Source organism: Rhopilema esculentum, chromosome 12, assembly GCF_057945365.1.
Source record: "Rhopilema esculentum isolate cy_ngs chromosome 12, ASM5794536v1, whole genome shotgun sequence".
NCBI classification, from domain to species: domain Eukaryota; kingdom Metazoa; phylum Cnidaria; class Scyphozoa; order Rhizostomeae; family Rhizostomatidae; genus Rhopilema; species Rhopilema esculentum.
Genome location: NC_142826.1, coordinates 4337029 through 4349710, shown reverse-complemented (window position 1 = coordinate 4349710; position 12682 = coordinate 4337029).

The following is a 12682-nucleotide window of genomic DNA, read 5'->3' as shown; positions in this document are numbered from 1 at the left end:
AGAGACCTAGAAAGAGTGAGCACAGAAAGAGTTTCAGGTTGTTTCATGTGTCGGGGGACCAAGGATGATGATATTAGCTCTGATCTCTCGCTAGAAATGCACATCCTAGGAGCATGCTTAGAAGGCTGCCTCCCAATGCGTTATAGACAATATAAGTACAGAAAATATGACCTGTCTTAGCATCCAATTTACCATGTGTCGATTGACTGAAATGGAGTCGTCTACATAAAAGAGAATGTAGCATAACTGGTTAGGTTTTTTCTCGCACATATATTGCTGAAATGGCGAATCGAAAAGGTGATTGGGATTGGGGTAGAAACAGACATCATCAATCACAAAGCACAAGGCAAGAAAGAAGATTTGGCAAAGATACTTCTAATTTTGCGCATGCATGCACACGAGTGATATATTGTTCTTTTCAAATGACAGTCTCCTTACAAACAGAATCGCGCTTTTTAAACCGTCTTCGGAAACCAACATCTTTTCTGTGTAGCATAGGGCTTTGATTGACCACTGTTTTTTCACTTTCTTCTCCTTTGGCAAAATTTTCTTGCCTTCAACAGGTCGGACCAGAAATCAACTCAATTTTTTCACTCTGAACTTCGGGTATGATGAAATCACATGTACTTAAATAGGTTTGGCTGACTATGACTTTGATGAGACTAGTATTTGCCATGTCTTGAAAATCCTGTTTACGTTGTAAATGAGAGGAAGAGTTCCTAATCTAAATGTAAATGAGAAGAAATCTCTCATGAAACAATATCCGCATCAACCTGTTACATTCTACCAATAGGCGTCAAAATTAGGCCAAGTGACGGAGTAGACCAAATTTGGCACGGCTAAGACCGCTAACTTAGTTTTGAAATCGTGAAAATCATTATTTTCTTGAGATATTTGCTCTCTCTATAGACTGTTGTTGCTTTGGTTTTTATGTAACTGCTCTTTCGTCGTCGCTGCTGCAGGTACTATTTCTGTTATTTTTGTCTTATCTTAATTACGAACGCGATTGGTAAAGTTAAAGAAAAGTTTTTGCGTTCAAAGTTTTAGCATTGGGCATAAATTGGTTCAAGATACAGGGGAGCATAAATTGCAAGATTCATGTTTTGATTATATTCAAGCCCAATAAATGTTTGTCTTGATATCTACTATACAATTAAGAAAATCTAATGCTGCCAAAGTATATAAAACAATTAAATAATTTTTGAAAAAGAATGCTTGCCTTTCACTATAGCTCAAATGAGGTTATTTTTCCATAATTTGCGCTGAAGACCATTTCACTAGTTTTCCTGCAGAATTTTTAAAAACAGAAATAAAAATGCATTTTTCGTCACTGTTCAATGCATTGCATTGTAAATTTTATCAGCGCATATATCGTTAATATGGAGATACGCAGGATGGGCTGTCCGTCGGATTCTGTGAATCTTGTAATGAGTTCAGATTTAAGGTACTAGGCAGAAACAAAGCAAAACGACGACAAGAATCCAATATGTTGTAAAAGCAAATTTTCGAAATGAATTGAATGCAAAATTAGCATTTCGCTCTGGCACCCAAGGTTTAATCTTAGTCAATGTAACAAATCAATAAATGATAAGCTCTGAATAAGATTATGATAAGAGCTGAAATTTTGAATTGTAATTTTAATCCTTTGTTGGTGAAAACTGTATGAATTTCCTACCATGGAAGATCATTCTCAACCATGGAATTTAGAAAATTTAAAGAAAAAAGTTTTATTGTAGTGATCTTCTTTAACTAACTGCCCAGTTTGTAGCGCTCTTAGGATCTGACAAAATCACAATCGACACAGTTTTACTGAAAGGATTATAAATTGACGAGAGTCATCCCACTTGCTATTTATACACTTCCGTCCGCAGATATTCTGAATATACCTCGAACAATTCTTGAATTCAAGGAAACTGGCTCTTCTCTGCTTCCTGCAGGCCAATTATGCAACAACTATACAGCTAGGAATTTTGATGATATCATTCACCCCCTGAGGGAGGATTTATTGCAACGCACAAAAGACCACTATCCCCTTGTCTAGGTTGGCTTGCTAGAAGAATGGTTAGGTGACAACTGCATAAAAATCTATTTTTAAAATTTGGACTGTATAATCTTGTACTTAATTAGCCTTTGAAAGCTTAGTGTCAGTCAGTGAAGCCTCATGCTTGAAAAAGGCTGACCTTTAGTTCTAGATCAGTATGTTTATATAGCAGTGAACCTTCTCCAATAAGAGCACTATGCAGACTTATAAAGAGAGTTGCCAATCATTTGTATATGAAAATATCGTCCATTTAGAGGTACAGTGAGATGGCACCATTGGTTGATTTTTCCTCTGAAAGGGACATACAGCGCTCATTGTCTTTTGTAGTATAAGATAAGCATGTGTTTGTTTCAAATTGAAGGTGTGCTAATGCAAATTGTGCTGAAATACTTCAAATAATTTTTTTAAGTAAGACAGCCATTTTTTTCTTTTGTACGATGTTTAAAAAGTAAATTTGACAAGAACAAGTTATAATGATGATGCTATTGGGATTTGGGAGCATGATAGGCAAGGCTACCCATTGACCTCTTTATGCTATTGTATAACAGCAATATCAAGTAGTTTGAAGGCAAAGCCCTTTCGTTATTAATGCCTCATACAATCTTTAATAAAATAAACATAGCGATGTTGTAGTTGTTGCTCTTTCATGTTAAGTATGCTCAGAATAGACATCTCATCAAGTCCCTGTTACAGTTGTCCGCGAAATCATCTATCCCTGTTACATTTTTCAGTTATTACTTTTCACAATAATATTGTTTATTTCAATATTTAATTATTTCTTTGGTATCACAGAACGACAATTCTAATGCTCAAACTTGATAATTACCCTATCTTCACCTCTTCAAATTACAGGTTGCAAGAAGTTAAGAAGATGGCCAGTAGCTACCAATAATCGTTGAATATCAAAAGAAGATCACTTTGAGATTTGAGGAGTATCTTGATTCATCAAATAGGACAACACAGAGGTTAGTCTCTGCTCTCTAGTTACACTCTATATGACGACCTTGTTGTGAATCTGAACATATACTGCTCCACTCGCAATGTCTTCACATTCCGATCAATAATGGTTGATTCCTGACAAGAATATTACATTTTTAACAATTTTGGAGTTTGTGTTTGCAGGTTTCTATGACATCTTAACAGAAAATTCTTGTTTACTAAAATAAACACCGCCTTTGCATTGCTAAAGTAACAACCATTTCAAATGTAATTCTTAATTGGTTTAGTATTTATTTCAAATCTTAAGCTCAAATTTTGCAATTTTTTGGTCATCGGGGTTCCTTCTTTCTTCACAAATGAATCTTGAATTATTTTTATACTGAATCCTGTCTTGGCCATGATTGCCTTTTATAATTAGCGTCTGAGCATAAAGATCTAGCTGTTAATCAGATACATTCAATGAAATGAAACTTCTAAGATGGAGAAAACCATAAGTAGACGGGATAAGTGGAAAAGTACTTAAAGCGATAAGCTGTTTAGAACTAAGTCTTCGGATATCTTAAATGAAACGAACGGAAATCTGAGTGTTTTGTAGAATGTTATGCTGCAGTTTGGTAAACAGATTCCCTTCGTGTTGTGAGAATTTCGGATAGTAACGAGCCTATAATGAAGGCTTTTTACTTGAGATACCGTGAGAAACTTTGTCTGTTACTTGATAATCTTAATGGTAGCTAAGGCAGTGCACTCAGACGGATATCCATGTCAAATGCTAAGTTAACAAGCATCTCATCCGTGATTACTAAGGCTCTCTAAATGAATGCAATAACACTACTGACAGGTGCCTGTCCCAACATTGTGCTGACCCATATTCGAAATCCGTGTGCCTTCAAATATCTATTACAAGGTCGCGATTGCTGCTTTTTCAGAAGATGAATTATTGGTTGCTAGCAATTTGCTTTTTAGCTTAAAATGTTTGCTTCTTGATTAAGGTTATTGTGTTAGATATAGATATATTTTGTATATATTTTTCTTAAGTATCTATGATTTCTCTCCAACTCCTAAGGCTATAAAAGAATAGAGAGACCATTGCAAGTTCCTATTATCCGGCAAGCAAATTCATTCAGTCCAATCAGCTTTGTAATCAATGCTTTAGTCTCAAACACCTGATTTTTTTAATTATTGGGTGAAGGCTGCTAACCAGAAAACATAATTTTGCAATGCCAGGTCTCGTAATAATCCAGCGCGGTTGTGCCCTTTGGAGGTTGTTAGTTATTAGGAAATATACATAAATGCTGAATCAAATAGGTAAAGTATCAATGTATATTCTTCTCATTAAAATACATTCAAATTTAACATGTCACTTTATTTTAGTTATTTGTTATGTGTTTAGTTGAAATGTAAGATGTACGTATAATACAGAATTTAGAAAAACGTGAACTGAACTGAACTTAATCGAAACACGGTTGTAAAAGAGCTCGATTACCGATGTTATATCTAGCTAAGACACGGGAAAATTCGATCCCGGGCTTTGAGGGGCCCAACAAGTTAGGAAATAATTCCTAAAAAAAACAATTGAAAAAAACAATCGCAGTTAATGACGTCATCACGGTCCCTCATCTTTAGTTTTTGCCCCAGGCCCCAGAAAATCCCTCGGCAGGCCTGCATCATAATAAATAGGAATCACGATTTTCTGCAGATCCGGTGATCACAACAGCGGTCTACCATTGCATGTGATAAGATTATATGCTATACTTTAAACAGATTGCTAAAGAACCGAATTAAAATCAGCTGGTCTTGCGATACACTTGCGTGGATTAAGATTTCGATTTGTCTGTTCTCAGTTAGGCCAAATTAAACAACTTTCTTAGGCTTGAATATATTTCCTTTTCCATTAAACTTGATAGGTTTCCGAATTAAGATTATAGATGGCCGGCTTTTCATGTTGAATCAGCAGCCGAAACAAGTCGGATCATTAACTTTAAATAAGCCTAATCTTATTTCTTTGAAGTTATGATTCCTTTGGAGAGCTACTGACTTGAGAGACCTGCTGCAAAATATTTGTCATTCTTCTTAGAGATTGCGACTTTTTTCGTCAGTATTTAATTAAAAATTTAGAGCATCTGATGTCATGTTCGCACTGCATAATTGGAACATGTGATTGTTTTCTGTCGAACACGTCTAACCCAAGAAACCATACCGTTAACTTGTCAATGAGAATGATATAAAGCACCTATGCTGTAAAAGGTATATTTTTACCTTAACTCTTCAATTGAAAAATGGATGACAACTGATAAAATGGTTGCAACCTTTGGTTTTACATCAAATAAAGGCAGAGCTACAGTAGTTTGGTGCGAGTTTTCAGGCATTGAAGTAAACAAGTATTATCAAAAATTTAGTCAAGTGGCAATTTTGGTCTAATCAAGGTTGCAACCTTTGCTTAAAGAATGGAGGCTTTTTTTGATATGGCATAAAGGGGAAATATTCACTTGAGAATTTTAATGATATAGCTCTTTTACCTAGCCTTTTGAACTAACAAAATTGTATGCATTTGTCTATTTAAGACTGTAGCGCCAACGTCACTTTAATCAAGACCTGTGAAGTAGGCATGAGGGTTAATATGTATCGTTTAGGAGTATTATATAATACAATTTTTTCTCTTATAAAATTATATAATACAATGTCAAAGCAAATTTAACTAACAGTAGTTGATTCGTACATCATCATCCACTGGGTTCATTTTCGCAGTGTTATTTAAATTGCACGTTGAAAATGTTAGATTAACATATTGCGAACAAATGCTGCTAATCATTTATTCTTGAGCTGTCACTTTTTATAGCATCAAAGTTCTAGAAAGGGCTTTCAAACTATAACTTACTTTTGATTTTATTAGTTACTCGCGTTATTAGTCACTTTGTTTTGTTTGAATAGAATCGGAACACAAACATTATGAAAAAGAAGTTTGGTTGGAAAATGTGGATTTAATGTAAACACTTTTGAACTCTCTCATACTTTTATAGAAAATTCAATGCTGCTGCCCGAGAAAAAAGTGCGTTGAACGATAATGACCTATGCTGGGAAGAAAGGAGCATCACTATTATTTTTTTGTAAGTAGTTTGATCAGATTCTGCATTCTGTATCTTTTCATGCAGCCATGATCTAAGTCTGCGATGTTGTTGCTCTTTGTAAAACCAGGGAATCGGTAACTGCATTGCTCAGGTAGGGTATGTTTTGTAGAAGTCTTAAGCATAAAAAAGGCATCGAATTTGATTCATACAGTACCTGCCAAAAGTCTAGGAAGACTATAATCAGTTTTCAAGGTCTAATTCAACCATTCCATGCCCCTTTTGAACAAGGTTAGTTTACTACGAAACGATGCAGAAGATTAGAAAGTACATTTTTCCTGTGACTTGTATGACATTTGTCTAAACTCTTAACATTTATTTGGATGAAAGGGGTGCGGAAAGATAAGTCATCGGGAAAAAGATTGAAATATAAAAACACAACGAAATTTATCGGGCGCTCCATTTTACCTAATAAATCTAATATTTAGGCTTCTTAGCTGTGAAAGGTAATAAAAATAATGAGCGTTGCCAATGAATGACCATTTATTGTCATTTTTACTATTGTACATCAAAACCAATTGCGTACAGGTTTGGGAGAACACGACCAGTATCAAGGGCAATAACGGAAGAGCATCTCACCTGCCTATGGTAATTGACTGCATCTAAGGATCTAGAGGCGTGCCCTTTGAATTTCTTATTTGCTTCTTTTAAGATTTGGTAATTGAAAAGAATTAGTAATTATTAAATAGAATCATTTCAAGAACAATCGTCTCGGATTATCTAAAGAAGGCTCAATATGGTTGTTGCATAAATTATGAATGCATTTTTGTCTCAGCTCTCTCGATTATACTGAGGATGGATGAAGATTTGTGCATTTATACTTCATATAATCTGCTTGCGTGAACTGTGGAGGAAGCATAATTCTCCATTCCCGAGTCACTTTAATCAGATTTGAACAAATATTAAGAGATTTTGGTACTGTGGAATATTCGATTATCTGTTAGTCTTTCTGGTTTGGATTTTGGTCAAAACATTTTAACCAATAAGCAGATGAATGAATTTTGTTAATAACTGCTTTGGTTTGACAAAAAGTTATACAGTATGGGTTTAATGTCTTTCGTTCTAACATCAATATTCTTAGTGGCATTTTCAAGATGCTTAATTTACAACAGATTTTTAACAAATGTCTTTTGTCTTCAGATCTCGCTAAGCTTTTTATTTGAGCTGTAGTTTATTTAGTTTACTTTAAAACGATCTAGAAATTGTGCCGAAATAAAATGATTTATTTTTCATTTGTTATAAAGTTTTACCACCCGTTACGCTTCAATTTAACTTTGGCCCTATGTCACGAAATAGGCATATATTATAATAAAAACCTGCTTTCGAACATTTATTGCTACAAATGAGGGGTGAAAGAAACACAAACAATGCATTCAGCTTCTATTCTTGACCTTACCTTTTTTAGCAGCTGAGAGACAGCTACTTGTGCAGTCAATTGTTTGCTCTTCACAGCCCCCCTCTGTTTCTTTTGACTTTTAGAGCCATTAAAAACTTTCTTCTACAACATTACGGTCGCAAATGTCTTTATGTGAGATATACCCCCGAAATCTGCCTTTTGATCTGTCTATATATCTATGGCACTACAGTGGTTATAAGAAATTCAAATTGGTACATGCAGATACATTGCGCAAATATAATGGATAGAACGAATCACTTAGATAGAACAAATCTAGGCACACAAGCACTTGCAGTTGAGAAACTAAGTCCTTTTAGGAAAATTATTTGTGCAACATTTGATTTTTGTCCACCTATGCATTTCTTCTTTGGGCGTCCGTTGAAGATTAATTCAGGTTTAAGCTATTATAGGTTTTTTGATGGAATTTTTTATCATTTTATGCGAATGTTTATTTTTTTGTTCATTTGCAACGAATGTTCATCATATATATTTGAATAAATGCTTACCTGACGAACTAAGAGTTGAGCTCAGCTCAAGGCCTTCCCTGAATTTCTAAGAAACAACGAAGGTAGTAAGAGGCTAGACATTCATCAATTCTAGCACTAGCATTCAATTTACGGATAAATTTGTTTATTAGCAAAACGTTAAGTTGCGTATGCAAAAATATTCTGCATGGTGTTGTGCGTTCTTCTAAAAAATGTAGAGGCACCAGAAAAAACTTATGAACTCACTGCGTGGGATAGAACGTGATTATAACGACGAAAAACTGGAAAATTCTGAATATTTGATTCTGTATTCTTTCTTGACTCCAAAAAATTGGGAATGATTAAGAAATTTCAAATTTGTAACTGTAAGTTAAAAAGACGAACTGAACATTCAATTACGAAGCAGAATTTGAATACTTTAGTATGATTATCCTCTAGTTTTTCAGTGAAATACGGTCAGATCGGATGTTCAAGTGTCTGTTGTGAACACCTGAAGATTTAACGACAACGCCTTCAAAGCAAAATTTTAGATTCTAGTCTCTTAAAGCCTTTAAAATATTACATGTTTGATCTAATTTGTCTACCAACGCGTTGTTACTTCAAGTGATCTGCCTTCCTTTCAAATGAAAAGACCGTAGTTCATTCGAATAGAAGTGGGAGATTTAATTTAATACTCCCCAAAGGGTGTGCTAATGACACTTCCATTCCGGTCTGTCTCAGTTTTCAGGTCAAGATTTGTTCGAAGACAACTAATTTTTAGAGGATTTATTCTGTATTCCTCACTAGCATCTTCACCTTGACTTCGCTATGAAGAAAAAACAAGGAGCTTCGTTCGAATTTTGGTCGTGCATCACTTTATCAATCGATTACAGATTTAGTGGTTGACATTTTTGGCCAAGGGCATCTGCTAGTTCTGGAATGGTTTGCCTTGCACAATAGAGCTATGAACTATGACTACTTAGAGAACCATGACATTTTGTGTGTTTTATAAGAAGTATATGCTAATATCAAGATAAATTGACATTATTCAAGATAATATTATTCAATTAGTTCTATTCTTTTATCTTGCTGACTTCTTCACGGTGTTTTGTACGATATGGTGATTCTTTGCTGTCTTGAAATTTATTGTAGTTTTCAGTTTCAAGTACAAAGATTTCAGTTTGGTTCATCAGCTTCTTCATGGTTTTCTAAAACTGCACTGCCTTTATGCTTTTTAGAGGCTTTGCAGGATTAATAAACATCTTTTGTTGGAAATTTTAAAGAAGTGTGCCGCCATTTTGTTTTGAAACTAAGTTGCATAAAATGACATTGCTGCCATTTTTAGTCCCTTGCTAGAATGATGTTTTTACATTTTAATTGATTGTTTTCCCCTAAAAAATTTAATTAACGACAAATGCTGATTGCCGATCAGATTTCGAATTACATACAACGACATAAACTGCAGAGTAAGAGCCAAAAGCTGCTTCAATTGAAGTTGACGCTGTTTGTGAATAGAACAAGGTAGTTCTTAGATGCTTCTCTGAGTTTCGCGTTTAAGGCGATCACCAGGCAACAGTCAAGGTTGATATTTGAGTGCAAATGTGCTTTGCTCTAGGACCATTTGTAGAAATGATTTTACATTTTAAGGCGTTTAGCTAGAGTACAAGGTTTATGATTTTCCTAAGACATGATTATTAAAACGGCAACAAATTTGTTTTCTTGCTGAATGATGTTTTAACATCGAGTTTCCTGCTAGATAAGGTGTCCAGGAAACTTTGTGCATCTTAGAGCTACGAGTATTGAGATTAACACTCGCACCTTCCTTTCAAAGGTTGAAATGAAGGAAACAAGAAATACATGTACACTCCAATATACAAGCATGTATGTCGACAGCGAGAGATCAATTTAAGATTAAGGTAATTTTTCAAATATATCTTAACTGAATCTTAAAAGGAATAATTTTGTTTCTTTTTCAAGAAAGCATGCATTAATTATTTTACCATATTTTTCAGCAATGAGCTTCATTTTTAAAAAAACTCTAATTACCATTTTTCGCAGTTAGTTACATAAGATATAAATTCCAATTTCCTTTTTTGTAAATTTGCTAGAACTTACATTATCCTAAGGGAACCGACTGTGGAAGTTTAGTGAATAGTTTATAAACTTGCAGTAGAGATGCTCTATTAAATAAAATTTCGAAAGTTGAGTTCTTTTTTAAAAAGAGCTTTTTTATTCTTAAAAGTGAGATTGCAGTACAACTTTTTTCTAAAGCCAGCAATTTAAAATATGATCAACTTTTTTGGCCAACTTTACCAAACTTTCTTTGTACTATTTGCCTGTTTTATTCATTATTGGTACCAGATATCAAGAAAGCAATAATAATCATTTCACTTGTCTAATTTCTATTCAAGATTCAGAATGAGATGTAATTCCAGGATCAACATACAAGATAAGATTCTATCTATTTTTTAATTACCCAGTAGCTTACGGTATCAATTTATTTAAGTTTCTTCCTTACTTAGATCAGAATTCTAATGGCTCGTTTATGCTTTTCATGTTCTAGCATAACCTTTACGCATAAAAGGCAGAAAGAGATGTTTCCATTTACAAGGGTACTAATACAGTAGAAACGTGACAGTTTGATTACATTGCTGCTCAAGGAAGGATTTTGTCATTTGGAAGTCTGCAGTTTTTTGTAAGTCTGTTACTGTTAGTTACCAACCATTTTACTTATTCATCCTTTACTTGTTTGTTAAAAAATATGTCAGAGATTTATAATCACAACTTGTTAAAATATTTGAGCTTTACGATTTTTGAGCCAAACATGAAAATTGGAGCTGCCCTCTACTTTATTTTTTGGAGAATAAATAAGTTGGAGAATAAATGTGTTTGCATTTTCATGTATTTTCTGATGTTTTTTCAGAAAAAAAATATTCTTAAAGGAATACTAATAATGTTGTGAGACAAAAATATCTGAAATCAAACTTTTGAATCACAGTAAATCAGTCTACAAATAGTAAATATAAGTTGCATTTATAGATGCATAGTAACAAAGTTGCCTATTGATCGCATTGATCCTGAACCTCGGAGCATCAACTTAGAACCGTCCTGTTTTGTACACCGAAAACATGCACGGCTCTGCCTATACGGCAATGAGAACATAATGACAGACCGGTAAACCATATTTTCAATAGTAACATAGTTAAGTTTATATACTGTGGCTACCCTTGAATTGTTCATGAGCAATCTTCCCCACTAAATTATCTGTCTGCGATGTTATCAATTTAGCAAAGTCTAAACAAATTCGCTGCAAATATAAAGCAAAATCGAGCTAATAAATTCAGGTGGAGCATTGAAGTGTGTTGCATTGGGACGAAAATTTATTACTTGACAAAACCTTTATAAACACAATCTTTGAACTGGGTAGCCCCTTCTCTCTCTATCATTACTTGTAATTTAGGTTTTTGTATCTCGAAATCATTAAAAAATGATTTAATCCACATAACCCTAGAGCCCTGTCTTAAAGTGAAATTCCAGTAAAACTGTAAAGTAGGCACTGTTGTTGAAGAAAATGAAAAGCTTGATCAGGCTACACTGAATTTTTTTCTTTGCAAGAGGATAGAATTAGCTGGTACAAGTAAAAGCTTAACCAAGGTTGATTTTAAAGAAAATATCTTCCTTACAGATATAGCTTCAAATAACGAGTTTTACAAGGCATACCACAGAATGCCATACGTAACTACTTATGTGTGTGCATTGCTTGCATAAGTACAGTTCATTGATTGGGTTGAGCTACTTCGGCTCGTGCGTTGCATTGATTCAATGACAAGATAAGGTTCGTTGCGCAACATATTTTGGTGAACATACAACCTTGTAGATTATGCCATGTTTTATCAGATTTGGCATGAATTATAGATTTACTTCTTCTTCCTTGTCGTATATACGATACCAAAGCAGTGGTTTGCACAACAATGGTGTTGAAAGCATTCTATACTGTATTCTATAAGTAATACAAAGCTACCAATTGCCTAATTTTTACAGGAAAGCATAAGTGCAGACAGGATAAAATAGATCTTCGGCAATTAATATTTGGCACAAAATAGGCTCAAGGCAAACATGAATATCCATTCATGACGCGTACAAAGTCCTCTGTCAATCATTCTTATTGTTTGATCCCAGTTAAGAGTTTGTCTCAAATAGATATATACAAATATATGGGACAATAAAGTTTTAAGGTCTAGATTTGAGGGCTGTAATATCTTATTTATCGCGAGAATTAAATTTCATTGACGTAAATTTTCACCCAAAAGCTTGTTTCTTGCGTTGCGCCCCTTTTGGTGTTCAAAATCCCTGCAGATTATCAGCCACAGAATATCGAAATTTATGCCTTAGGGAGTATCATGATCATTAGGAGCACCTTTCAAAACGCTCTTTGTTTAACAGCAACGTCATTGGATAAGGATGGAGGTTGTTATCAATGTCTTTCTTTAAGACCATTCATTTTCTACCAGGAATAATCACCTCTTACTCCTTGGCAACTTTGCCGGTGCGTAAAAGTATCCTAAGATTTTTAAGACAACATGACTCATATCTTTACTATACCGCTGTTTTTTTCGTTGTCACAAAATTGTTTGTAAGCTACTTTCCTTTTCCTAAGCTTCTATGGCAGATCTGACCACGGAACATCAAAAAGCAATCTTGAAAAAAAAAACAAATAATT